Genomic DNA, 10,979 nt, shown 5'->3' with positions numbered 1-10,979 from the left:
ACGAGATCATCTTGAAAATTAAGAAGCTAAACGGGGCAAAGCCCCGGTTACAGCTAGTATAATTTAAAAGCAGATGTAAACATGTTAGTTATTCAATAAATTAATCTAACAAAAAACCACTAAGTGGTAACACTTTCCCCGCCAAGTCAGCAATCCAAAAAAGATGATAAATCATTGCTTTTTTCCGCCAAGAAAAACAATGTAATGTATGGCTTGTTAAATACTTCAAAACATTAATGACATCTTTGCAATGGCAAAAGTTGACTGTTAATTTATTTTCTGTAGTAAAATTAATTACATCATTATGTTTGTTTCTACTTTTATTTTTTATTTTTAAAATCACCAAGTTTGGCAACTTTTGCTTGGTTTTTTTCATTAAAGTTACGTTCGAGGATAATTTCATAAATCAACTTCTCTAATTAAATTAGTCCAACTAACTAAGTATAATAATTTCTAGGTAATTAGTAAATATAAAACCATCACTATTATGATTTAATGAAATGTGGCACAAATAAGGTGAAATTTTGTAAAATAAGGTCTCACCTAGCAATGTACTAATGGGAGAGATACTTGCTCAATGAATCTAGTTTTATGGAATTTTTTAAAGTGATCGAGCAAAAGTCTACCGCCAAGTTGCCAACTTGGTGATTTTAATCACATTAATTCACATATGAAGTTAAACGGGGCAAAGCCCGCGGGTACAGCTAGTACTTTATAAAAGTTTTAAAATCATTATCAGCTGTTCCTATGAATTTCTCTAACATTTAAATTAATTGAGATTTAATCGCAGCTGGTCTTTCATATGTTTTGATTGTAATCCCATGTTATTTAAATGGGCCAAAATCGTACTTTGAGGACTTGCCAAGGGTTTACTGAAAGACGCTTGTAAATAAAGGCATTTTTATTTATTTATTTATGGGTCAACGCACCGACTTGTGACCCTCAAAAGGCACATCTACACGTTAAGGGCTTTCAAACAATATAAAACACATCAAAATTGAGCCAGTGGTTTGGGCTGTAGGTCCGTCAACATTCAAGGAGAAGGAGGAGAAGGAAAAGGAGAACACGGAAGATTTGTGAATTTTCAAACTAGTTTTTCTTGGCTCAAACACTACCGCTTTTTAAATTCTTTTTTAAATTTTGTTGAGAATGAGTAGTATCCAGTAGATGAACAGTTATTTTAATAGCTTTTGTTTCTTCAGAGCTATAGACGAGTAAAAAAGCCACTTTGTCACGTCATGTATATATACACTGCAGCAGCTGTGTACCGCTGGGGGACTTGGCGGGCCGGAACGCTGCCACGTTCCTTAATAACTGAAGGGTACTAAATGTTTAATTATTTATTTCAATTACTAATATATATAAATATATATTATTCTTGAGGAGATCTTGATAGAGTTTATGATAAATGAAACATGAAACATTGCAAATTTTCGTTTAGTACAAATGTTTTCAAGCAAATTGAAATTAATGAAAAATGTAAAAATGAACAAAACAAATAAATATGAACTATTTTTTTCATAAATATATATACCTATACATGAATTTTAATGGATGGTGTTTTTGGCCTCTAGGGACCTCAAAACGAAAAATTAAATCGGTCCCGGGTCCACGTCTTACCATGAGTAAATGGGAAATTCGCTAACAACATTTCATTTCATATAATTTTATTCATTTCAGTACATCAATACAGGAATAGCGATCTATACTATATAAAGTTGTAAATGATTAATTTACTAAGTATCAAAATATAAGAAGGTTTCAACTGACTTATACCATCCCCGCCCATAGAACAGGCACCCTGCTAGTTAAATATCAAGATGTCTCTTTTCACCCAAGACAAGGTCAGTTAGTGAAAGTAATCATGTTAACAAACTTAATAGACAGTATATTTTTTTAACAGGCAGAAGTACAAACAAACATTAAAAATTTAAGAAAACATTTTCATAAAAACAATAAAATTATCTGAATTTAATAATCTAAATGAGAAAAAAATGTAAATAAAAGTAGGCCTATACTGATGTACAAAATAAATATTAAACTAATCAACATAATGAATCTAAACTGATTCGTCTCCACTTCTTCAGCTTCCTCCTCTCCCCCAACCTCCATGCCTCCATCGCCATCCACCCTGTCATCAGGCCTGGAATATAACAGAACAAAAATTAATATTAAAAACTGTATTCTGAACAAGTCTAGTCTTTTTATGCATACTTCTATTATTATTTAATGTGATCAGTGGCGTACTGAGGGGGGGGGGGGGTTCGCACCAGGCCCCACACCAACATAGGCCTCCAAATATCAGGGCCGTATTGCCCTAATGGCGGACACTGTGATTTCTGAGGGCTTCGGCCTGGGAAGGGGACTCACTTGGGGCCTCAAAAGAATGTTTTTTTCTCTTAATAAATTTTCTCACAATCTGTTAGAAATAGGGGGTACAATAATCCAAGTTTAACTTGTATTCTCATGATAGCCGAAAGCGTCTGCAAAGATTGCCTGATCAAAATTTACGACTACCAGCGATCGCGGGATGACGATAATCAGGCCTCGCAACCGCGAAAGATGCTCACGATTGCCCCGAGGATGCCCACGATTTTAACCACTGCCGACCGTGGGAGACAAAGATGATGACCCTGCAAACACGGAAGACGGTGCCTGTCGGTGGGTGGTGGGGATAGGGGCGCTTTAATGCCTACGTGCGGACATTTTTAGTTGCCATGGAGCTGTGGACAGCTGAGCACCATGAAATTGTAGTGAAAGTGTTTTTTAAAAGTGGCAATTCCGGTGTAGCTGTTCAGGGGTAGTCCCGTAGACGTTTCAACGTGGGTCCAAGGGGAAAAGTCTTAACTTAAAACAATATTTTGCTGTGGGTCTGCACGTAGATAAGCTGTAGCTCTGCACATGTCTGGCCACTCAGTAGAAGAATTTTATGATATGACCTGCACTTTTTATTCATACAAAACGGCAATCGTGCAACAGTTGAAGCCCAGTGGCTAAGCAAAGTGCATCTCATTTTCAGAACAAGTGATTGATTTGATTAAACGTGACAAAATTGCGTTATGAGCGACAAATCACACTTTCAACCACAACACATAGTCTTCCTCCCTCACTCTCTTGAAGTTCTCTGGCGTCCGGGCTGACCTGTTGATTTTAGTTTCAATGCTAAACTAGTAGCTCTAAAGTTCCTACCCAAAATGATGTTGCAAGTTGGGACTTTTCTTCTTTGATTCACATTGAAACGTCTACTGAACAGCTACACAGGTATAGCAACTTTTAACACATTCGCTGCGGCCCATCAAATGGCAGGTGTAGCCCCAGTGCGGCGCAGCCCGCAGCGTCAAACAAACCCGATTGCCGGGTGATTGGCTTTCATATTTCGGTATGACGAATATCAAATAACATGTGGTGATGTACTGTTTTATGACAAGAGTTGACGTAGTTTGCTAAACACCCACAGATAGCAGCACTGCTTGGAATATAGCCGGTCCCATTGTATTGCCAATAGGAGGGAGAAGGACGGGACACCAAGTTGATTTTTAAGTTTGCCAGACGGGGATTTTATGGGGAAATTTTACTATCAACCTACAACACAACCAAAAGCAAGTCACCCACTACACGCTAACAAAGTATAGGTCTGCCTTCGACCGACGCTAGAGGAAAAATGAAGATATACGAAAGGCATTGCCGAGCGTATCTGATCTGTTACGGCAGCACCTGAACACAGCTCGGCCCATATCCGATCGGCTACGCCCGCAGTGAACGTGTTAAAAACACTTCCACTTCAAAAATACATGGTGCTCAGCTGTCCACAGCTCCATGGCTACTAAAATTTGTTCGCACATTGGCTTTGTAACAGCCCTATTCCCACCACCCTCCGCCACGCACTGGATTGACAGGGCGGCAAAGAAAACCGTCAAATAATTTTGTTTGTCAACTGCCCTGAATGACCTTTTTTATTTCTTAAGATAACAAATTGGCTTGGTGGGCAACGTTTTATGTCAAATGATGAGGTCATCACTGAAACAGAAGAGTATTTTGTAGGCTTTTCAAGTTTGTAGGGTAACTTACTATTTATTTGAACAGCATTTGAAGGAGGTTGGAGAAACTTTAAGATAAGTGTATAGAGCTAAATAAAAGGAGATTATAACAAAATAAATCAAATTTATCCCAAAACTGTTATTCTATGTTTTTCTAAGGACTTATTGAACCACGCTCGTACTAAATACCTTATTGATCTATCAGAATTGTTCTACTTGTTTCAACTGCTTCTGTTGGCAACGCTTTTCCATTTCTCTTAAAATAATTTTTGTTTCAGTACTTACCAAATGTAAACACTATGACATATTCAGAATTAATTATAATTATGTTGTCAAAAAATATAGCATACATTTCCTAATAAACAAAAGCAAATTTTGGGCACCTCTCCAGTTAAAATGCTTGTTGTACTAGGAATTCAGGAGAGTTATGCAACATAGGTTTCAGGACACGGCCCTGGATTTATAAGTATTAAATTTAAGGAAATGGCAAAACTTACCATAAGTTAGTTCTCTTCAATCTTCGTCTTTACTTTTCCCCATCCTCCATCTCCTCTTCCTCTGGCAACTCTCCCCTGTATCCTCCAATGTCGGAGGATATTAATTACAACGCCCCCATTCTACTGGTAGGCTACAGCTCTGTACAGAAATATTGCAAAAAATAAAAAATAGTGTTATACAAATAATTTTAGTCTAACAAATAATACAAGAGTGTAGACTCCTTTCTAGATTCGCGATATTCAAATAGGTACAGCTAGTAGAAGAAAATTTGTTAGCAATCTGGGTCAAGTTAATATAAATATTGGAATTTTTATCAATAATTTGGTTTGGACAAAATAAATTGCTTCAAACATTAATTCATTGTTATTTCCCAATTTGCAAAAATGCAAGCTATAGCCTAATTAAAACAACATGTTACGAGATGTACGGTACGGTAATCCAAATAAATTTTAAGTAGGGGCCTAGTTTTAAATTGTTATAAAAAACTATAAATTTGCATACAGATTATATATTATCCTCATGTTCCACCAAAAACTATTGTAACTAGTGGGCGAAGTGGCACTTTGCTACACATGAGAGAAATGTTTAAACGCACGAGCCGTAGGCGAGTGTGGAATGTTTCTCGAGTGCAGCAAAGGCAGTTTGCACTTGTGTATATTTTTCTTACTGTTATTATAAAACATATAAATAATTACCTAGTCTTTCAAACTCTGTTCAACACGTTTCTAGGTTAGGTTAAATCCAAACATTGGTGAAATGGTAAGATGTACCAGTTGATCTTGGTCGTAATATTTTGAATGGGTAGCCAACTTATTTTCAAGTGTACGTATGTATTATGTGTCTAATAAAACCTTGCGGTTTTGTGTTGTTTGGTTGGAATACTGGAGTGTGGCAAAAAAAAGAGTGCGGTAAAAGTACGGTAAGTCAATTGCAGCAAATAGCAACTTTCTGTGCTTTAATAAGTGCAAGGAAGGCCACTTTGTCAGGTGACAGTTGGAAAAATAATTCACATGCGCTTCATTTTGAAAACTGTGAATGACTTGACTTAAACAACCTTTTTATTATTACTGTTATCATGTTAAAATGTGTAATTTTACGCACAGGCCGCCTAGTTATTAGTTTATAACTAATGTGATAACTGTATACACACATTGTTTTTGTCCTATGACACAACAGGCACTAGTCCGGAATTTTAATTCACATTTCACACATCAGCCTAGGTCTAGGGCTGTGGTATTCACACAAAAGAAAGTAATAAAAATAAATAATAAAATCCATTGGTCATCTGCCAGGATTTGAGCCCGGTACTGAAGTTCTGCTCGCTCCCCTAGGGCAAAGAATTTAGTCAGTTGTAGGCATTAGGCAGGCCTATAAAATATGTAGAGGAGGCTATGACTTAGAGCATTGGAACGCCGATAAATATGATCAGTCATTAATATTAATCGGGGCCAATCGTATGAGCGAAGACAGAATCATATTTAGTAAATAAAGTTGTCACTTCCAATTGCTTGTTGTTGGCTAATCAGCTGTAGGCTAAAGTTACTTCACCCACCACGGGCGTCGCCGCCATAGGGGACATGGGGGACCCCCCAATATTTGAAAAGTCAGTTTGGTCCCCCATTCCAAATTTTAAAAATCATACAGAATGCGTGTTCACCCGATCGATCGCTTCCAGCAAGAAAGGTGCTCGCTTCGCTGTGTGATTCGGAAGCGTACGACATGATGCGGTGGTGGAGGGGTGTTCTGATTCACGATCCTCGAGTTGCACTATGGATGCCTAGACGCTTGTCTTGAATGTCTTCTCGCGTTTCAGTCAGACTTTCAGTCCGTTCCGTCACCGTCAGTCGGCAGTGGTTGATACTACATACATTTATATGGAGGCCTACGTTAACCCTTTTCTCCTCGTGTGCTGTATCTGTCGGTAGTATCGGTTATAGTTCTTTTAGGTTAGTTGATACTTTTTGGAAGAGTTGATCCTTGAACTGTTTATTGTCAAATGAAGCGAGCAGAAGGCCAAAAACAAATTGTTTATATAAAAACCTGCTTGTAAAAATGTAAGATTGTGGGTTTAAATATTAGTGTTTAAACGTCATTGAATTCGATACTATACATATTGTGACAGATATATGAAATGGAGAAAAAAGTAAGGTTAAAAAAACATATCTACTTGCTTGCATGGCATATAACATGTGAAATGGAAGGTTTTAGGACAATTGGGCACAGTTCACAGTTCTATCCATTAGAAATGGCTTTATAAAGTCACCAATCACCATATGGCTTTTGGGAGATATGGCTTCGTAGTCTACAGTAGGCCTATGTTTTGAAATTCATGAATGCAAGTTCGTCATAGTTTGATTTTTAAAATGTCTACTTGCTCATGACAAAGACAAATAACAGGTGAAACGGGAGGTTTTTGGACAGTTGGACACAGATATAGATATTAATAATGGCTTTAGAAAGTCAGTAAACAGCTTTTACGCCACACTACATTATTTTGATGAACTTTCCACGCAAGGATTTAGTCCAGAAAACAGCCAGCTTATTCAAATGGGGTTTCATTGCGTAATACTGTTCTGCAATGAGTTTTACCGGACACCAATCAGCTGATTATACTGTATTTTCGTGGCAATTAGTGGTTATAAACAAAAACATAACCTCTCATGACTAGTGATTTTTAGTCCTTTAGTTGGTGGAAATATATAAGGATTTGTACGGATTAAGTAGTATGGCGTAAACTATCGTACGTAACTCGTCCAAAATGTGTGTACCGGACTTGTATGGTAATCCCGTACTCGACTTCGTCTCGCACGGGAACGACCACACTCGTCCGGTAAACACTTATTTTCAGGACTAGTAACGTAATATACTTATATTGTGAGGATACGGCCGTAGCCTACAATATTTTTTGAGATTTATGAATGAATGTGATCGTCATAGTTAGTTTTAAAAATGTCTAATTATTCATGACAAATAAAGGGGGAAAAGGGAGGTTATGCACACAGTTCTAGACGCTAAAACTAGCTGTATAAAGTCACCAAACGGCTTTAGGAGGATATGGCCTTAGTCTACAGCGTGTTTTTAAATTCATTAATGCAATCGTCTTTAGTTTAATTTTTAAATTGTCTATTTGCTCATGACAAAAAACGGGTGAAATGGGAGTTTATGGACAATTGGGCACGGTTTTTGGTGTTAAAAACTGCTTTAAAAAGTCACCAAACTGCTTTGAAAATTACCAATTTTTGGACCCCCGGCCTTGTTGGGGGGTGTGGAGCACCCCTCAAGCCCCCCGGTGAGCACCCCCTTCCTACATTTGTCCCTCTCAATCTTTTGATGCTGACGACGCCAATGTCACCCACAGTTCATTTTACTTGTTAATGTCATCCACCCTACCTTGACTATTCAAACATTTTGAGCGGCGATTTATTCCGTTTCAGTAATATTCATCTGCGGTGAAAAATAGTAGTCTATTTGGATTCAGTACGGTACGTAAAATACCACGCAAAGGATACGGGTCCAGTAACCGGACGTGGATTAGGCATCCGGCAGTTACTGTCATAACCTAACCTAACCAACCAAACTTGCTGATAATGAAAAAAATCGAATGAAGGTTAAATTCTGTCAATAAAATAAATTTATAAACGCAACCAATTCAAACAAAAGGTAGGCCAATTGTACAGTTAAGAATAAACCCACGCAAATATGGACATTAGGCCTAGGACATAAAAATGTTCTTTCCATTTATGATAACCCAACCTAACATAACCGCCGCAAAGCGCTGTATATCTGTAGCCTCCGGATAATACTTACCAAAGTACCGATTTGAACTTTGAATAACTTAGTTATCACGGCAATATGGTAATAGCCTCCAGGGTACACAACTCTGGTCTCTCTATATCTCTCATCTGCAGTGATGTCGATGGCAAAGTCGTCGAGAAAGGTTAGTCCTCTTAACTTATTGGTTCAAGACAATAGGGTATTTAAACTAGAGACCAATTTGGGCTCAGGTCAAATTACAGCCTTTGCTCCAGGATCATCTATAAAATTAACATTGAAGTCATCAGCAATGAATGGTTTAACCCTCCCAGTGTTACTTGACGAAAATTCGACAAGCAGCACACTTTGTGTAGTGTTACTTGTCGATTTTTCGACACGCAGACATCGTTTACGGCGAAGGCTCTATGACTGACTGAATCGGATTGAACTGGATCGAGTTAGGTATCGTTCTTTCCGTAATATTCTAAGCTTTCTCCAGAGGTCTGTCTCTAAGCGCTATTCATTTTAGTTCTGAAAATATTGTAGCAGACAGCTGACGTGCGTGTATTTGTAAACGTTCCCCCGGACCGATGACTGATGTGTTTTATTACGTTTATCATTGTTTTAGTGTTAAAAATCAAAAGTAGTGATATACGTGGTGCATTATATGAAGATTTAAGTGGTTTTGAAGTGCTGGTTGATGATCCTGAAAAAGTAGGTAGTGATATTGATGTAAATTATCAGCCAGATTCCTAGCTATGGTTAGGCTATGCATTCTTAGCTAAACGCTATGTACTGAAATCAGTTTTTTGCCCATAACTTATTTATTTGCAAATATACTTCCTTATATTATTATATATTTGTAATCCTCATAAAATTTAGAACAAAGTGGCTATTTTCAAATATTTATAGGCCTATAATTTATACAATTTCATTGAGCGCGAACTTATTTTTTTTTTGAAAATTTTCGAAATTATATTTTTTTTACCTAAAATTTTTTTTTTTTTTTAATGTTCCTTATGTTTTATATATAATATTGAAGCCCATGATTTTCCAAACAAAATGGTATATAGAACATTAGAATTAACATTGTTTTAAGCTTCTCAGATCCGTTTTAATAAAACCTTGCAAATGCGCCAATAATAGGTGGACATTAAGGCCTAAACTATGGACACTTGGAGGGATAATCCAAGACTAGTCTTACACCAAATACAAACCTCTCTAGAATATTTTACAGCACTTAAGTTTAGTTTACATCCTACACTCATTCCAATGAATATATTTCTTTAATACTTTCTTTCTTATTACTTGGCGACCATACAAAGTAGGTATTTTAAGCCAAGTATGAATGGAGATGAGTGTAGGATGAGTGGCGCGATCTTGTAGTCTTGTTTGTGACTAAAAGACCGACATTCCTTAGACACAGCTGTTAATTAATAGCCCCACAGCTAATGGCAACTAAGGGACCTGCAGTTTATAGTGGAATCCGGATCACATTATTGCCTTGGTATAGGCCTAACTTATACGAATTGGTCTAATTATCAGGATAGTACTGCGGAGAGTCGTAGTAAGTACTCAATCATGCAGACGTTAGTCCACACCAGGGAGCATCGAATCCACAGTGCATGCCTACAAATTGACTTAGCCTATTGCTTTGCTTAATGGCCAAATAAATCATTGAATCGTTGAATTGAATCATTGAAATATCCACAATTCGTGACCTTCTAACTTAGTAGCTGGATTACAGGACGACGCCACACGTCCCAGTCAGATTGATTATTTCATTCGATAAACTTAGGCCTAAGCCTATATCAAGTTTGGTTAAGTAGTTAGGGTAAAACCTAACCTAACTAAAGGAATGCAATATTCAAAATACTAAATAGTCTATGTATTTAATATCTTTCATTTGAATAAATGTAGGACATAGCCTAAACTAAAGTTCAGCCAAATATTTTTACAAAAACAAATTCTCAAAGTTGACACTGGGTCAGTGGGGATAAGAGACAATCCTAATAGCCTAGGGATTTGCCTATTCAAACATTTGCAATAATATTGCTCTATGATCCAGAATTAGCCTACGAACAAGCTGGAATAAATGGAATAAAATATTGATTCTTGATTCTGTATCTTAGGTTCTTGTTGGTATCTTACCTCTTCTTGTTGGTGACTTACCTAAGTTAGTGCCTGGTAATGTTTTTAAGTTTTTTATCCTATAAAAATTATTTCACATTAGGCCTATTCCTTAAAAACTATTGTTTGTAACACTCGAGTCATCTATTTTCTTGTAAACAAGGAAAGAAATAAAAAAGATAAATATTTACAATATAAAAGTTTTAGTCCATAAATGGCCAGCTTGTAGATGTCCGTCGGGTCGCAATTCGGAATCAAAAATATTGCGACTCGTGAGTTGAGGAACTGAACGATGAATTAGAACAACTCCTTTTCAAGAGTAGCTCCGAAGAACGGGAGCTTGTCGATATACTGGGACTATTTCAGTGTCGATATAGTGAAACTATTTCATTGTCGACAATATGGGATGTCGACAATTTGTGGTGTCGATCATTTGTGACGTCGATTATTTGGGATGTCGGTTAAGTGGGAATATTCCAGTGTCGACAAACTGGGAATAATTCAGTTTCGATCAATTTCTAAGGTTGTCGATATTATGGAACCCACCCTTAGTGGATTAGT

General features: G+C 37.1%; 1 long non-coding RNA gene across 2 annotated transcripts; it reads right to left on the bottom strand.

Annotated features, from left to right (window-relative positions):
• Nucleotides 1-1,650: 1,650 nt before the first annotated feature.
• Nucleotides 1,651-10,663, bottom strand: LOC129002955 (uncharacterized). 2 transcript variants are annotated; one of them, XR_008491607.1, is made up of 4 exons: nucleotides 10,461-10,663; nucleotides 8,343-8,569; nucleotides 4,535-4,673; nucleotides 1,651-2,143 (listed from the first exon to the last, which is right to left on the bottom strand). It is a non-coding gene; the product is annotated as an uncharacterized LOC129002955 (long non-coding RNA). The 2 variants fall into 2 exon arrangements; XR_008491606.1 differs by lacking the exon at nucleotides 8,343-8,569.
• Nucleotides 10,664-10,979: the final 316 nt, after the last annotated feature.

The sequence above is a fragment of the Macrosteles quadrilineatus genome, unplaced genomic scaffold (genome assembly GCF_028750875.1).
Source record: "Macrosteles quadrilineatus isolate MER2022 unplaced genomic scaffold, UCM_ALF_1.0 Scaffold_9__3_contigs__length_116548681, whole genome shotgun sequence".
NCBI lineage: Eukaryota > Metazoa > Arthropoda > Insecta > Hemiptera > Cicadellidae > Macrosteles > Macrosteles quadrilineatus.
Note: the sequence above shows the minus strand (reverse complement) of the source record. Positions and strands in the feature narration are given on the sequence as shown.